The following is an 18312-nucleotide window of genomic DNA, read 5'->3' on the forward strand; positions in this document are numbered from 1 at the left end:
CTGATAAACTTATCTCGGTATTAATATTTCATATTTTTCATTTGTGTTAAGATTTTAGAAAACCATCAGATTCCGGGAAAAGAACGACAATCTTCTACACAGCGCATTTTAGATTACTCGCTTAAACAGCCACAGTAGCTTCGTGCTTCCTCTCAGTTTCTTAATTTTACCGTCAACTTTTTTTTAATTATTTGAAAGTTTTCGGTGTTTCCGGACGTACAAATAATGAAAAGTGAAGGCAGCTTCGAATGTAGTTTGTATGTGGCTCGGGAGCTCACGCAATAAAAAGTTATCACAAATACTGATTTTCTTGTTACAAATTCAGTAGTAACATTATTAAATGAATATGAAAATAAACATATTGCCATGAGAGCGATGGCAGCCTAATTAATGCCGTCGCTATCAAGACGAAGTTCTCTTGTTCGAACCTGCGTAGAGAGCGCGTTATTTTATTTTTGCTTTTATTGGCTCATGAAGAGGAACATGATAAGACGAATTATAAGCAGTTGCGTCTCATAACTTTGTTTTAAATTGTGGCGTCATTTGTGGAGCTATCAATATCCTACGAAAGCAATGAATTAAATTATAATCTTCTTTTGTATCTTAGGCAACGGCCTTGCCGCAGTGGATACACCGGTTCCTGTGAGATCACCGAAGTTAAGCGCTGTCGGGCGTGGCCGGCACTTGGATGGGTCACCATTCAGGCCGCCATGTGCTGTTGCCATTTTTCGGGGTGCACTCAGCCTCGTGATGTCAATTGAGGAGCTACTCGACCGAATAGTAGCGGCTCCGGTCAAAGAAAACCATCGTAACGACCGGGAGAGCGGTGTGCTGACCACACGCCCCTCCTATCCGCATCCTCACCTGAGGATGACACGGCGGTCGGATGGTCCCGATGGGCCACTTGTGGCCTGAAGACGGAGTGCTTTTTTTTGTACCTTACATGAGAATTAAGCATTAAATTTCGTTCACTCTAATAGTTGCGAACCCGTTCTGCATCATGAAGATCGCGATACCAAAATACTAGTGTGTGTCCAATGCTAACAGTTTGTTCAGGGGAGCTGCATTTCCACTTATGCAATGCACTCATCTGTCTCGTACTGCGTACGGTAATTGATTACCGTGAATAATGTAGCGCAGGTATTCGCGATTACCACGACAGGACAACGAAGCCGTTTCCCGCGTTGTGTGCCACCCCCAGGCCGCGCTACATATTTAGAATGTATCACCAAGTTTTGACAGCACGGCAAACCAATTTCTTTTGTTTCTTCACTTGTTGACGAATGAAATTTAGGTAGGTTGCTTCCGATAAATTAAATTTTAAATATTTATGCTCGCTATACATTTATTTCACCTGCTATATTCAGTCGCTATCGTTTATTTTCGAAATCAATCGACACCATTTCATTACGATTAATTTTGTTTTCGTTATATTTTTTGTAACGCATATTTTCAGCTTTCATCTTAATACAGTTGACTAACATCGCCAAAGAACTATACAAAAGTATACCGCTTGTTTTATTTTTTTAACTACTTTTCGCTTCAAATAGATTTTTTTTAAGAATTCTAGAAAAGATTGATATTGTGAAATGTTCTGTTTCACGACTAGAGATAATTTTTGAAAATTTTTACCGTACTGTACAGTCGACAATTTCGTATTGCAATCCTTGTTTTTTTGTTAACATTTAACATATGTCAGTTTGGATCTTTAAGCTTACTTGTCGTGAAGCTGAACAGCGTTTATCAGTAAAAAGCTACACACTTCTACTATCGGAGCTACAATTTGTTGCTTCCTACTGCTCTCTTTATCTCACACCGCGCATAATATTTGGCCTTCGCCAGTGCTCTTTAAGTTTTCTGCTTTAATTGTATGTGTCGACGGTGGACGTACCTTGCAACGCACAGAAACCAAATCCTTGCATGCACAGTGCTCGACGTTCGTCCTTCCGTGATATCGCTTATCAGCCGATCGAAGCAGTTTTGTGTACTCTTACTGGCACATCAGCCTGCTGTCACCGGGCGAACGTCTTTCGGGTATTAGAAATAACCACACAACTGTGTTTTGTTCTTCGTACCAGGTGACGGATGCACCGCAGAAAGATGTATTTATGGGAACTAACGATGGAAATATTTTCGACATCCTACAACAAAAAGTTTATGATTTTATAAAAATATTTTCCAGGGATTTAAATATTAAATAAAAATTACTGTTTTTTATTGAGTTTTTTGCACAACTGGATGTTGTTATCGGCCGCAGACATGTTGAAAACAATGAAGCATCTACGTTGTTGCCGCGCTGGGTACCCGCGCGGTCTGTTGCGCCTTACCACGGTTCGCATGGCTTTCCCCGTCGGAGGTTCGAGCCTTCCCTCGGGCATGTGTGTGTGTTGTCCTTAGCATAAGTTGGTTTAAGTTAGATCAAGTAGTGTGTAAGCCTAGGTACCGATGACCGCAGCAGTTATTTCTCTAACTCGATAATCGTAATTCTACATTATTTCGCAGTTATGTAACTTATTCACATAGTTGTAGAAAATCTGTAATCAGCCACAATTATTATTTGTATGTATGTGTACATGGGTTTAATTGCTGTTTGTAGCCAGTCGGATTCACATTTATCATTTGTAATTTTAGCTGAGAGTGGTTAACTTTAATGTGACTAGAAAATACTTCCGGTATGAGAAAAATTTTGCAATATTAGAGTGCTCAATTGGTTTATCTCACCTTTTTTTACAATTTTTGGGTGATTTAACATTTATATACATGTGATTACGTACTTTAAAATAAAACTGCGTATTTTTGATGGAATTCTTTCGTTTGAAAGCGCTAAAGAAGTTCCTTATTATATGAAACTAATTAAATTATGTTATTATTTTCATGATAGGAAATTTTCATGATAGCTGTTGTCCAAAAATTGCTTGTCGTAACATAGATCTTTCAGAATCGTGAATTCGTCTTTCCTTTGCGAACCATCTTCTTTATCGTCTTGGCTTTTTCGTTTAAGTTTTTTTATGGATTTAGCCTTTTATAGAAAAGCATATAACCAGAGAATGCGGCGTCCTTCGTGTGTTAATGAAGTATTATTTATATGTAAGTTTAACTGTAACTGGGGTGTTGAAATACCTATATTGCTGAATTTCACTAGTATGTGATCACATTCCCCTAAATATAGAAATACACTAATTTATCAAATATCTTTTTATTCCTCGATCTTGAGAAGTCCACATTCCTATAGTAAAAGCAGCAAAAAACAAGTTTTATACTAGTCAAAAAGGGTGTGAATCGTAATCTATGCTAGCCTACTTGCTTCTTCGTCGAATACATCTAAAATTGTGCTGCATTCATAAGCTGTAGAGGCACTACAGAGCTGTGGTGCAATCTCTTTAAAATATTTCTGTATAAGTTAGTTACCAGAAATGATTAGTTTCCCCCTTTATTGCACGCCACGTAGCCAAGAGTGAGACTTTGCCGGGAAGCGCGGTGCGTATCTGCGAACTGCGCGCAGATCTGTCGTTTAAGTTACCGGTACAGTACGCGGGATATATGACGGAGTTTCAGTTACATCATTAAATATTCATCTCGGCGTTGTGTACTTCCTTCCTAGACGTGTGCATCCCCGCACTGCGAACAGGAACAAATGTAAATTAGCCGACAGCATTAGCTCGTTGATTAACTCGAGAAGAGACAGAGAGCCAGCAGAAAAGCTGGCGCTTACTTTCTGCGATGTTCCGTTTTTCATATCGCCGCTCAGTAACTTTTGCAATTAAACCGAGCCTCTTTAATCGGGGTAAATCTGCACAAAATATTAATGATTCTATGATTTACGAATTAACCGTATTCACTGACGAACCACGGGCGAAAGCTCGGAATATGTAAATAACGGCACGGGATAGGGCGGCTCGCGGCCAGAGGTGGCAACATGCCGCTTTGTTGCTGGCCACAAAAGAAGTAAAGGGAAGAAGCCGCGCAAGCAGATTAGCGGCCGCGCCGGAGACAACGATAATTGCGACAAAGAAGTGTCATCGACTCAATGAAGATTTTTACACCGCCCGCAGCAACAAAAGAACAGCAACTCAGTGGTTTTCTTAATTACAAACTTCCCCCTAATTAATCCGTGGAGCAGATGCAGCAATTACAGCTTTTGCGCTGTTTTGTTCCGTGCGGAGTACCACGCGCCAAAATTGAACGTTCGGCCTATCGCTGTGCGTGCCTCCTTGTTAATTACCGGTATGTTTTTGCTGCCAGAATAAGGAAGCGAAAATTGCACTTTCCCGTGCCAAATTTTACCGTTAGAAACAGTTTGATACAATGTATTTATTTGACAGTGCGAAAAACTTTCGCAGAACACAATATTAAGCTTTGCGCCATCGACGTAGTGTGATAGGAAATATAGTCTCAGTATGAAAGATAGGTGTATTTAGCTCTGGATTTGGAAAGCAGGCGGCACCCTTCAATATCTACTCTCTTACATTGCAAAGTTTTTTGAAAAGTCAGTGTCTAATAGTACAATGATCATTGTCATGAGTCTCCGTCCAGGACACAGATTTGGACCACCGTGAACCTGATTACTGTATGCAATAATATTTCAACTTTTCGAGTGCTGAATCCAGAATTTCTTCATTTTCAACCCCCTTTCTCGTCGTTGTTTCCTTGTGAATTACGTGTTTTCTGCGAAAACGTAGACACTAGAAGAAAGACTTGGCAGATACATCCCACGAGGATCTACCTAGAAAAATTCAAATACCGTCTTTCAGGATATAAGCTAAGAATAATCATCAGTCCATTTTTATCTGTCAGGTAGAGATCAAATACTTAAAATTAAGCAAATAATAGTTAACACAGCGTGGTTCAAAAAAATGGTTCAAATGGCTCTGAGCACTATGGGACTTAACAGCTGAGGTCATCAATCCCCTAGAACTTAGAACTACTTAAACCTAACTAACCTAAGGGCAGCACACACATTCATGCCCGAGGCAGGTTTCGAACTTGTGACCGTAGCAATCGCGCGGTTCCAGACTGAAGCGCCTAGAACCGCTCGGCCACTCCGGCCGGCAACACAGCGTGGAAGATGCCATTCATCCTATGCTCCGTCCATGAAGGTAACGGGAAGAAATCTTAATATATGGTCCAAAAAAATTCCCTTCGCTACACACATCATAGTCATTTGTATGTGTATAGATGTAGACGTAGATATACAGGTAAATGTAGGGGAGAGATGTAGACCTACAGTATATGTAGTAGAATGTTCTCGACCGGAAGAAAGTAGAAAGCTGATTTTTGAAGTCTAAAATATTCTGTAACTCTATTTATCTTGTAGGACACAAACACATCGAAAATGTACCTCGTTAAACTCACCACCACATGAACACTATTAATGGAAAATGTACTCGAAAAAATGAAATGAAAATGTATTCAGTTCTGCTTTCGTACTGCGGCCTCCACTCTGTTACACTGCATGATTCACTACAATATCCTTATAAATACAGTAGTTATTTTGTGAAATCTTTGTATCAGCTCACAGCACTCCTTTGAAAGCACGAAAAATTATCCATACTCATAGAAGAACATCGGTATTCCTCCCGAATCTAAAGTCAATTACTTTTTCGTATTTATACAGTTAAACCACAGGATTTGTTTGACAAAATGCCTCATAAATCCAGGAAATATAGATCAGTTGTATTTAAAATTCATTTTTTGCTACATAAGAAGTTTATTTTTACGAATAATGTGACATTATTGCAAAGAGTTTTGATCTTTTAAAAAGTCTATACATTTTTAAAGTGACACGGAATCCAAAAACATTTTGGAGAATCCTACCATCCCGAGAGCATAGTTCCCTTCCTATTTCCAAAAGTCACCCGCCACTCACGAAGGAATTCTATAATAAGAAACATCGCTGTTTAATGACATTATGTCTTTCATAATATCTGCTGCTTGGCTTTGTGTTTAGTATAGTCGTATATTTTGAAAGTGGTATCCAGAAAACTCTGGTACTGTTTAATTCATTTCAACATCGGCACAGGTGGTGTTACAGAACTAGAGATGTTCTCTCTTCTGCTAATGTTTAAGTGCACTCCGCAAGACTTCAAAAATGATAAGTCTCACGTTTCGAACTGCATGAGTCCTTCGTACAAAATTTCTTGTTGCGCGCTGGTGAAATCCACAGACTAAAATAGTAAAATCGAACATGTCTTCATATTTTGTTCGGGCTTTTTGCGTTTTCTTTCTGAGTCATTCATTGTTGCTTAGTCAACGGAATGTCCTTTAGTGTTGTATTTCAGTAAGAATTCAGATTGTCCTCTTCTTGCTTAGGCGAAAGGTGTTGAAACCTCAATTAAAATTTCTGCACTCATGGTATTTAAGAGACAGTAACTAATTAAATGAAATTATATTAGTGTACCATATATTACAATTACCATGTATATGCCGCTTTGTCATTTTGACTTGCAAAAGTAACAGAAAGAGCTGGTATGATCGAAGAAGTTTTCACATTCAAGGATGTGAAACTTCCGCTTGAGCCGTTCACTTATACCTACGGGTTTTTGCCCTTCAGTTATCTACAGCTGAAAGATGTTTCATAACAGTAATTTCTAAGTGATTTGGAACACCATTATAATCACTCAATTCTCATTAATACATATGCATATGCCCCGTATCTCTTACAGCCATGCGAAGGCCATTAATATTTCTTGTCAGAGTGTCCACTGGGGAGCGGCAAGAGGCGAAAGCAAACACTTGTCTGTATTAATAAAGTGCTTGCTTGATAGTACCTACAGACTCACCATGCATCATTCCACCGACACTGTAGCAGGTTCCATTATACGTACATCGACTGCTTACGTTAGGCCCTCGTTACACATTCAGGGTTAAAATAATTCTGTCTGGAGGACTGTTATTGCTATTAAGTTCACAGCAGCTTCATCATTGGAGAGTGTTTTACTATACGGCTACATTGTAGATTGTTGCTCTTAGCCTTCTAATATTAATCGCTGAAAAATATCAGACATAATCTTAACATTGTTTCTTGCTGTTGTGGTCTTCAGTCTGAAGACTAGTTTGCTGCAGCTTCCCTTCCCCCCCCCCCCCCCCCCCCAAACGCTGAAAAATTTGGCGTGCACATCAGGTTCCATAGCACGTATACGTAACGAACATCTTACAGATAACACAGTTGCGCTACAAAGAAAATGAAGAAATTTTTTTTTTTATATTTTCAATTTTGACGTTATAATTGGCTAATAATGCGCACATTTAATGATTAAAGGCGGTCTGATCTTAGAGTTCAACAGTTCAAAGCAGACGCAGTATTTTACTTTCATTACTTTCTCTCGTTGCACACTTTTTTATTCATTTTGTATCACTCAATTTAAAAACGGTATTCTATTTATTAATTCGGTGAAAATTTCAATATGGTATGTAAAACATATACTGATGTGAAATCAAAAAGGGCGTTGCAAAACAATATGACGTGTTTAAATGTGCTAGTAAATAATTATTACATTTAATTCGACAATATTAAGAAATGCCACATAAGTGATAAAAATATGACTAAATGCTATTACTAATGTAGAACTAAGTGCATCAGGAGTTTTGTATCCTTTCAGATATTTTAGAAATGGCGTTAAGATTGTATTAATCTGGATAAGACACATTTTCTCGAGCATTATGTGGAAAGTGAACATAAAAATGATTCAAATGGCTCTGAGCGCTACGCGACTTAACATCTGAGGTCATCAGTCCCCTAGAACTTAGAACTACTTAAACCGAACTAACCTAAAGACATCACACACATCCATGCCGGAGGCAGGATTCGAACCTACGACCGTAGCGGTCGCGCGGTTCCATTCTGTAGCGCCTAGAACCGCTCGGCCACCACGGTCGGCGGAAAGTGAACATATCAAGACTTTTAAAAAAAATATCACGTGCCTAACCGAATTACCACGTCACGCTGTTTTCGCCATAGACTGTTACATAGAAATTCATAGGTGTGAGAATAAAACGTCAACTTTTAAATACCGCAATTTGCAGTACTCAAGTTCCATCGTGAAACTCTAAGGATGTGTATTTCTTAAGATTGTTTTAGTTAATTATTGAAAGTAAACATATCTGCAAGGTAACGACGAAAGTCAGCGTGAAACGAACGCAAGACCTGAGGCAAATGCATATCTTTAATGTTGGAAGAAAGCGGTTTTTCGAGACGCAGTGCTCAGAACGAGGGCCAAGCTGCAGCCGGCAGCGCTCTGCGACGTGTATTTAGGTGCAGATGAGGCTCGTGTCCGCGGTTCCTAGTTTCGCATCACACGGCTCAACAGCACGGCAGCGCATTCGCGGAATTAGTTTTATAGTTTGCGGGAAAACTCAATTTCTCCTACAGCGCTCTCCCGCGCGCGCGATGTCTTTTTTCGCCGCCAAATGGCGGGTCGTACTAAACAACGAGGGAAAGGATTTTATTTTAATTGAGAAATCCTCCGCGGAGTTGTACTTTTTCAGCGTATGTTATTGGGACGGGCGTTATCGCGCTGCGCCAATGAGTAACTCCGACAATGAGGAAGAGGATCTCAGATTGTTGTCTTCTTCTCAGCGGAATGAAATGATTTTCCACAGGAATGCGCACCATCTCCTTATAGGGGAGGAGATTTTCATCCGTTTATTGCTACTGCCACCGGGACTCATTTAAAGGCAAATTTCCAGACGCCTTTTCTCCGTTTACAGATATCGCCCAGTATCGGCTTAGGCAGAAATTAATAGACAATGATATTGTTGATTATGATGGCGCACAATCAGGCCAGGCGCAGCTGGAGTCGCGATTCAGTTGATGAACAGTGTGACTAAACCCTCCAGCCAACTTCATTTCACTCTGCAGTCCCAACGGCGACGAAAGGCAACTTTCATTCTTTTTTCCTCTTTTTTGTTTGACAAAATACTGCTTCCCTTAGCGTAAACTCTAATCTACGTGTACCAATCGTTAGGTTTTCTAATTGTCGACTTTTAAATGCACAGTTCCTGCCTAGTAGGTAACGCACAGTTTCAAAAATTACATTGAACGAAAAGGAATGTCCGCAGAGTTCTTGACTTCCCTGTGAGATGGAGGATTTTTCCTGTTTTTGGTGTGTTTGTTGTGTTTTACAAATTGTGTCGTTCGATTGTTTTATGAACATGCAGCTTGATAGAAATGCACTGAAAGGTTACGTAGTTTACGGTATAATAATGGCAAACAATGTGGAATAGGAAATGATCAGTAACGTTGTTACCGAAATGCTCTTCGTTTTCCTCTACTCCCTGCCGTCCTCTTTTTCCGTTATGTAGAAGAACGTCGAACATGAGGTGTCATCATGCCAGTTGGCAGCCTATTCCAACCAATTATGTTATATAAATGGATCTAAATCGAGAAAAGCAAAATAATAATTGTGATAAACCCGCTGAAATCGTGTAGTAACTTTAAAATGAAAAGAAACTTGAGTTTTAAATGTAATAATAAATTAAAAAAGAACGAAATCGGGCTACTGTTACGAAATTTATTAAATTAATAATCCTCTCGCTACACGTACTCAGAGGGCTGTTCTGTAGATGTAAAGAACTAAAAGCTTACGATACACGCCTTTTCAGAATTATCACTGGGCAAAAGTAATCTAGTTCGTTATTCGGTTTAATTTTGCCACATATTCTCCAATCACAACAACATTTGTACTGTAATCTGAGTTCCAATCGTGCCGCCATCCGTTTCAGGGAGGCTGCGCTTTATATTTCTTTCTATGGCACAATATAATTCTTCCACATCAAAGATACAATAGTAAAGCATTTCTCAGTAGAATATTGTATTGTTTGCTGCGTCTTCAAAATATACTACGCTGACTATAAAATTTGGGAAAATTTCAATTCTACATGAAAATTTCTGTTGCAGACGTCAACATAATTTCACATATATATTTCATGAATAATTTAAATTTTTCATGTCTATCAGTATAATGGGTCATAATGTTGACGGGCAGAGAAATATTAACAACTCAACCGCGTGGAGCATAGTTCCTCTTGTAAAAGTACGGCGTTTACGGGGTTAGAAAGTACTAGCCTTTTTCCCTGACACTTCTTTGCGACACCTTGCTCCTGCGATGGAAATGAGCTTCTTATTTCGGCAGGTAACATCCTGCTGATATTGATAGGTTGCAGCATCCTCCCATCAGAACGCGAACGCGCCGTCTGGAATTTGAAAAGTATACCGCATGCGTATGTTTCCAGAATAATAATGAGATTTCAATCCATTATCAGAAATTAAGCATAACTTGTCCTGCAGTGACATAAAAAATGTAGAAGGAGAACTTGGCATTACTTCCGGAGCCTTCTCATTTATCCAGATTTGACTGCAACACGACTCCTGCATTATAATTGAGCACACCTTTCGCTGCGACGGCGGTGGCGGCACCGAGGAAACCCACGAACCGTCGCTCGAACACGAACTTACTGCCCTTTGGCTCGATCTGAAATCAGGCTCGCAAAACGACGTACGCTGCACTGTATTTACAATTGTAGCATTGGCAATGATAAGCTGCGACACTTTAAAACGCGAGAGATGACACCGGCTTTCTGTGCGCACCTTAGTTACGCAAGATACAGAAATATAGGCACAACGTGTGATATGGAAGTTCGCATACAGTTATTCTCGGTTCTCGAGCTCATGAATTTTTTTGGACTGAAAAATTATTACTTTAGAAAATTTGGTGTTACGCAGAGATTGGTAACAGTATTTGAAGAAGGACAATATTATATACCCGTAGTTGTAGTAACCAACAGCTACGAGTAGCACAGTTTTTCTGTAAGAATGAAACTGAGCGTAATTTGTTTTACCTTCTGTGTGTATAGTTGGAAAAGCCGAGTGGAATTAAGCGACCTGTCCGAACACTAACTCGTTCAAGTGCGGGTAGTAGTCCATTGCAGTAACGCCAGGATATAAAAGATTGCGCGAATTGGAAGGAGGTCACATTGATCAATTACCGCCCTCCCCCTAATGGTGATAATTTCCGATGACGTCACATTCTGCTAGGTCATTATGTCTCGCAGGATAGGGATTTCCATATACTCCTCTTGGAAAGCAGCCTGTTCATGCCAAAAGAGTGAAAAATACCCGAAGAAATAGTTTTACCCCTCTCCTTGGCTTGGTTTTTACAGTAAGAATTTGCATTACAAAATTACATTTTTTTATATTCATCAGTGTTCTGTGCACGTGCTTATTTGTGCGGCAATCTCCGTGAGTTACATCTGCGAATGTGCCGCGGAGCTGTATTCAATAACTACTCATCAGATCGAGCGACATAGCGCTGTGGTTAACACGCTATACTGACGTACCGCAAATGCAGCTTCAAATCCTCACCACTTATCCACCTTAAGCTTTTAATTTTTCAGTGGTTTCTAAAAAACGCGCGAGGTGAATGCTGGGATGGTGCCTTTGCAATTGCCAGAGCCGGTTTTCTGGCCACTATGAGATTATGGTGTAGTCTCTAAAGACCTCATCGTAAATGGTGCATTGAATCCCAACATTCTACTCTTCTTATCTTAAGGCAATGAACTTCCTGCTCCATCTTACTATACCGTGTGAGGACGACGGTTCAAACCGTAGTGCGGCCATCTAGATTTAGGTTTTCCACGACTTCCTTAAATCGCTCCAGGCAAATTCTAGGATGATTCCTTTGAAAGGTCATAGCCTATTTCCTTCCCTATGCTTAAAAAATAACCCGAGCTTCTGTTCCGTTTCTAATGATCTCGTTGTCGACAGCACGTTAAACCCTAATCTCTTTTCTTTCTTTGTGTTGATGCATTTGTTTCACTAGATATATTCATTTTTTGTCACTAGCACAATAAATATTGTTTGACAGCTAGTATACTTTACTAGACATCTGTATACATTATCAGAACTATTTTAAAGTTTTCTTTTTCTGCGGAGTCCATTGTGCGTAGGACCTGTCCATGATTATGTATGCATATATAAATCATATTATTATATGATTATTACGAAACATCTTCTTTGACATATGTTAAAAGTAGTACATGTAAGGTACCACCGACGATCAACAGACGCCCTAAACTAGCCCCAACAAATAAACTACCATCAAAATGCATCTTACATCAATACAATATAATTAATACGACTTATTTGCAATTTCTCCAAGCTGCAGAGCACCAGATGTAAAAGACATTTTATTTTGATGTTAAATTCGTTTGCAATCGATTATGAGACAGTGATCACACCATCAGGTGTCAACAGCAAAAACAGCTTACGTAAGGTTGTTCCAATTCCATGATGTAACAAATAGTAATGAACAAGAAAATTGCAAATAATATATAGAGTAAAGCAAACAAAACATTTAAATCATCCTGTTATGCATTCATACCGTTTGTAAGGCCATGTGCAGCGGTACATATGTTGAAGGAAGATAGAAATGTACGAAGTCAGCACGAAGAAATCTACGCGAGATTAAAAATTAGAACCAGACAATAATAAAACGTAAATGCAACAATCACAAGTGGAAAAGGGAGCAGAAAAAGGTTTCAAGAAGTTCTATGGAAAAAAGTGGGAAGATATCGAAACCCACGCATGCGTGGTTTACAATGACTTTACTTTTTAAAGTCATTTGGCTTCCAGGTACGCAGTTGTTCAGCCAACTCATCTTTTGTTTTGCATCATAATAGGCTCACATATTAGGCAGATACCCGAACGACTGCGGCTTTTCACGGGACCAAGCGGTGTTCCACAGAAAACATTAATAAGTGCTCAATTCAATATCCTTTCCCGTATTAAATAAAATATGTATTACATGTCTTCCTCTTTAATTCTGATCAGATTCACTACACACTTTTAATTACGCGCAGCCGGCCGGAGTGGCCGTGCGGTTCTAGGCGCTGCAGTCTGGAACCGAGCGACCGCTACGGTCGCAGGTTCTAATCCTGCCTTGGGCGTGGATGTGTGTGATGTCCTTAGGTTAGTTAGGTTTAATTAGTTCTAAGTTCTAGGCGACTGATGACTTCAGAAGTTAAGTCGCATAGTGCTCAGAGCCATTTGAACCATTTTAAAGAAGAATTACGCGCAAATACTGCTGTATGATTAGGATTATCCACGACTTGCTTCATCCGTATGATTGGGAACACATACTGTGGACAGTTTCCTGTTATTATGTTATGTGTGATATTTGCCTGCCGTGTAGGACGTCGTGTTACTTTGGTATTTTAGTGTATATGAAATAAAACTGTTGTATACATGACTGCTGCGTACGTTGTAGACACGTGTGAGTCCACTTGAAAGCGTGTGGTGGCCAAATTTAGACGATAATGGCTGAATAAACGAAAGTTTTGCTAACATGTACAGCCTTAGTGGGCAATGGTGAACACTAAAAAATTTCTAGTTGTTGAATCTAACATGAAAAAAGTGATATTCGTTGCGGCGCGATCTCAGTTCGTGTGTCGCCTGCACTCTCTGTACGCAATATGTACTTTCAGAAACTGACGTAACCCTTTGCTTTACTACCGTAAGCGCGATGGGACCACTGAAAAAATGTATGTGTCGATCTTCAGACAAAGCATACGGTAACCAGAGGTGGATCTTTCGTCTTTTATTTATTCAGTTGTCAGTCAGAATTAATCGAAAACACACACTATAATTTTCGTGGAAATGTCTGTCATTGTGCAATATTCCGTAAGAATTGCCTGAAAAAATATGAGATTTCATAGCCGATATGATATTGTGAATTCTACCGACGGAAGTTAATTGCTTGCTTCGCTTGTCGATCAGATACAGACGAAGTCGCCCAACTGCCAAAAAATCAGTTTTTTCTTTAAAAGGCTTGGCAATATTTCCTACAAATTGCTAGACGGTTCTCCACTTTTTTGACGTCGTATTTCTTTGAGTAGTTAAGAGTTAATAATGTATGATATACTCGATCTCTTATTTTAATTTTACCGTTTATTTTTATTAAAGAGGTTGCGCTTCAAGCCAACAAAATTCACTATCAAAAAGGAAACAGCTTCCTGATGTTCTGCAACTATCATTTATTGATCACAAACCACTTCGGCTTCTTTGGCCATTGTTAGGTGACAACTGGATGCCACAACGACAGATTAAATGACTTGTGACTTACAGAGATATTAGTGACACTGATACAATGCGTTCATAAAGTGAATTATTACATTTTACTATTGTCATTTATATTTATTTAATTGAAACTTGTTTTAAGAAGGGGGAAAAAGAAAATGTGTTTGAAAATCCAATACTAAGCTACCATTCTGAGTCAAAAGTTTACTGATTATAAGTTTTTTCTGCTGTATACGTTGTTGCTTTCTTCGATTGTGTGTAAAACGTCAGAAAGTACTTCGTATGGGCGGCTTTCTGTTAAGAAAGAACTGGCGGAGAAGTCAATTAATGACAACAAACTTTCATATCCTTAGAACAAAATGCCGAAGAAAACTGGACAGGTATAGTTAACTGACTTGTACATTATATCCTTCCATCCTGTTACTACCGTAATTTCTCGACCCTGTTCAGAAAAAAATAACACCGATAAACTTATAAAAGCAGCAATTGACGCTGCCATCCTGAAACATATTAGGGTCACCCGAAGCAACTTTAAGCAATGATTGGTTGCGGTTTATTTAAAGAACTGATCTTAACACATTTTCTCCATTATCTTTCATCAGTAAGAATGAATAATAATCTTTTAAATTTACCTAAAGAATTATAATGCAACGTCTTTGCGTTTGTTTGGCAGAACAATTTACACGGTACGAATCTGAGCTGTCTGCGGCGCATTCCTTCAAATCCAAAACACAAACGATGCGTGAACAGTATGTGATTGTTTGCTGCAGCGGGCCTTTAAAATAGAACTAGGAAGTGTTGCCACGAGGTGTGTGAGGAAGCCACAAAGCGAGAGCGGCTACGAGACGTATGGGCTGTGTCCGTGGATAAACAACAAACAGTGATAGCCGAGGCGCCGGTAAACATTGAGGGGCTGCGATAGTGCCGGCTCTGTCTCACTACGCGAGGCTGCTTCCAGGCCCACGCACGCCAAACCTCTGGACAACTAAGTAGCGAATATTCGCACCATTTCATTCTTCCGTGAATAAGACAGCGAGCCTTGGGTTTTATACGTACTTCCTGATATGGTAGCTATCCAGCGTCTACGTCTCAAGAAATACAAAATTATCTTTTTTCAGTTATCGGACGTCATGCTTCCGCTTATTTGGATAAGACGACGTAATCACCACTGTTGACCAGTTTCAACTTAAACGTCATTATCAAATGTACATAGCAATTTTACGGAACATATGAGGACATGAACGATGATATACAACGTGACAACCAAGATGATTATAGAGTCACGTGTAAACTAAAAGAGAAATAAAAACAAGTGTAATAAAAATTTAGAACTCACACGTACATATCATCATAAGTCTCCTATTATCAGATCGTACATGAAGTCAAAAATGATAATGAAATGCTGAAGTGTATTCAAAATTACATCGTCGACCCTTTAATAATATAGCATTGATCAGAAAAAAATTAGTGCCTAGCATAGACAATCTAATCTATACCGGTCCTTACCTTACCAGAATGGGTTAATAGACACTACAAGAAAAGCGTTGCGCATCAACGAGAGGTTTACTATTGAAATTCCGCGAAAGTACGTTCCGCGAAGAGTCGGACAACGTATTACTTCATAGCACGTACGTCTCGCGAAATGACCACACCGAGTAAATCCGAGAAATTAAAGCTAATACGGAGGTTTACCGAAAATGATTCTTCCCAAGCGCCATTCGTGATTGAAACAGGGAAAGCGAAGAGGTACCCTCCGCTCGCGGATTATAGAGAACTTTGCCAACTCAATATTATTTATTTTCAGTTTGTCGAAGAGCGGGCGTGGGGTAAGAGAATATTCAAGAAAGTAATTATTATAAAGTACGAATCAGACAGTGGTATTACATAGTACATGTGAATAGAACAGATGGTAAACTGCACACTGTACTCCGAATCCGGAGATAAATACGGCTTCAGTTCGACAACAGTAAATATTTGCTAAGCCTTGTGGTACCTAGAACTCTAGACGCGCAACTTAGTGGGCAAATGGAGAAAGTAAACAATGTCTTCATATCTTCTCCCTTTTTTGGCTCATGACCTACGCATTCACCAAATTATGGTTTCAGTCAAAGTGAAAAATATTGTGACTTCATGGTTACATGCGAGTGCGTGCGGATGCGCTGAGAAATGAGTATAGATGATGTATGTTCGCAAAATGAAAACCATCTATTTTGTCTGTTTTATAAGTATGTTTCAACAAGACTTTGTCATCATCAGTTGATATTTACATCCGAATACATAAAACATGTAACGTCCAAGGATTTTCCTAATAACTTTATGTTGCGTCGCTAGGTTCCTTCCTCTTTACGCTATGCTGATATAATGTTCTTAAAAATTAATCTAATACTATCAAGTACAATGAATCATGAGAAAACAAGTGCTGATGGTGATAGTGCAAAACACTAGGAATCCTGCAGGCAATACTATCCTGTGACGTGACAAAGGGGGAGGTGCGTCTTAACGTGCCAAGTTGCTGATGCTGATATTTGTGATAAATCGGTTTTCAGATTTGCAATTTACACTGAAGTTAGTTTACTTGCTAGAATCAGTAACTTAATTTTCACTGTTCTTTATAAACTATGCATGCCCTGTATTCTGTTTACTAAATAGTGACATGGAAGTGGTCTAAGTTCACAACGGGTTTTCTGAAACTCTTCATAAGTTGCGGTGGATGGATATCACTTACAGATTCTTTCAACATTTTGTACATACGATTTTCTGTGGTACGGCGTAATTCAAAGTGAAATCAGCTGGAGTACTCGGGAATGTTGCTTTAGATAACTATGAGACAAAAGAAACGAATTTACCTACATTCTTGTGCAGGCTATTCACAAATTTTTACGTCGATGCTATTGAGTGCAGGTCGCCCGAAATTGTGTGCATATGTTTCATTATGCGACTTCGGACAGGCTGCTAGCTATTTTAAATTACAGTGGAACTGTTGAAGAAGATTCGACATCCTTATCGTTTACGTTACTGTAAAATCCTATTGCTTTGATTATTGTATTAAAGCGTACTGTTAAATATTTGCTATAACAACTCTGTCGTCGCTTGTCCACAAATGAATCCATAAATATAGTATTTATTAACAAGGGCATCGCTGGATTTTATTTTTAAAGATTGTCTAAAAGTAATCCTAAATGAGAAAGAATGGTGCCATTTATCCGACACTGATATGGTGCTGACCTGTATAACTGAAAGCACTAAAATTCCGAACTCTCGCCTTATTAGTTTTTATTTGTTAGGGTTGATTTTTTTAGAGGAAATGCTGAATTAGTCCCTGAGTATGGGCAGAAGAAAATCGACTGTGAACTAGACTGCACAACTGTGACGAATGTCTGAATCTCTTCGAGGAGTGTACATGAGAAAAATAGGAATACATCTTCTATTCAATACATATAGCCGCTCAGAGTTTCAACTTTGCGCCCTGTCGCTTAGTTTATGATCAGCCGCTTTATTTTGAGAAATGAAGATTTGGTTACGATGAACAGGAGGTTTTTTAAAAATGTAATTCGAAGACGTTAACTAATTACAGATCATATAGACGAATTTTTAATAAATACAACAAAATCGGCTGTATTTTAGCACAGTTGCACGTCCGTAGTATACGACTTACCTGCCATGCAGCTGAACAGATTTGTGTATAAAGTCGGCATTCTACTCAGCTTCACGTAACAAAATTTATTTCAATAGTAATTGCATTTAAGCTGTTTATTTTTATTTTTAGGTTAGCTGTTTCGATTTTGTAAGAGATCATCTTCAGATCTTACATTCCTGGATGACGATAGGAAAAGTTGGCGTGGCGCAGGTCCGTCTTTGCTGGCCTGAGAACACTATAGTTTTCACAGATGGACTTGATACACGCCAACGAGTCCTGCTGTCATCAAGGAATGTAAGATCTGAAGAAAATCTCTTAAAAGATCGGTCATCTAAAAATTAAAAAAAAAACATATATGCGATCAAAACTGTGATTATTTAAATAAGTTATAATATTATAAACATCGCTGTTGTTCTAGGAACAATGTTCCCAAAAATGTTACACGTAACAAAAGATGTTCACACAACGGGTAAGTAAATCCCGTCAGCGTGACACATCATTGAAATATTGTAGGGAATAAGGTTCAAAAATGGTTCAAATGGCTCTGAGCACTATGGGACTCAACTGCTGAGGTCATTAGTCCCCTAGAACTTAAAACTAGTTA

The 18312-nt window shown here is 39.0% G+C and overlaps 1 pseudogene; it reads left to right on the plus strand.

The window, feature by feature from the left end:
• The first annotated feature begins 606 nt into the window (after window positions 1–606).
• LOC124724045 lies at window positions 607–724 on the plus strand (annotated as a pseudogene).
• The last annotated feature ends 17588 nt before the right edge of the window (window positions 725–18312 follow it).

Source organism: Schistocerca piceifrons, chromosome X (genome assembly GCF_021461385.2).
Source record: "Schistocerca piceifrons isolate TAMUIC-IGC-003096 chromosome X, iqSchPice1.1, whole genome shotgun sequence".
NCBI lineage: Eukaryota > Metazoa > Arthropoda > Insecta > Orthoptera > Acrididae > Schistocerca > Schistocerca piceifrons.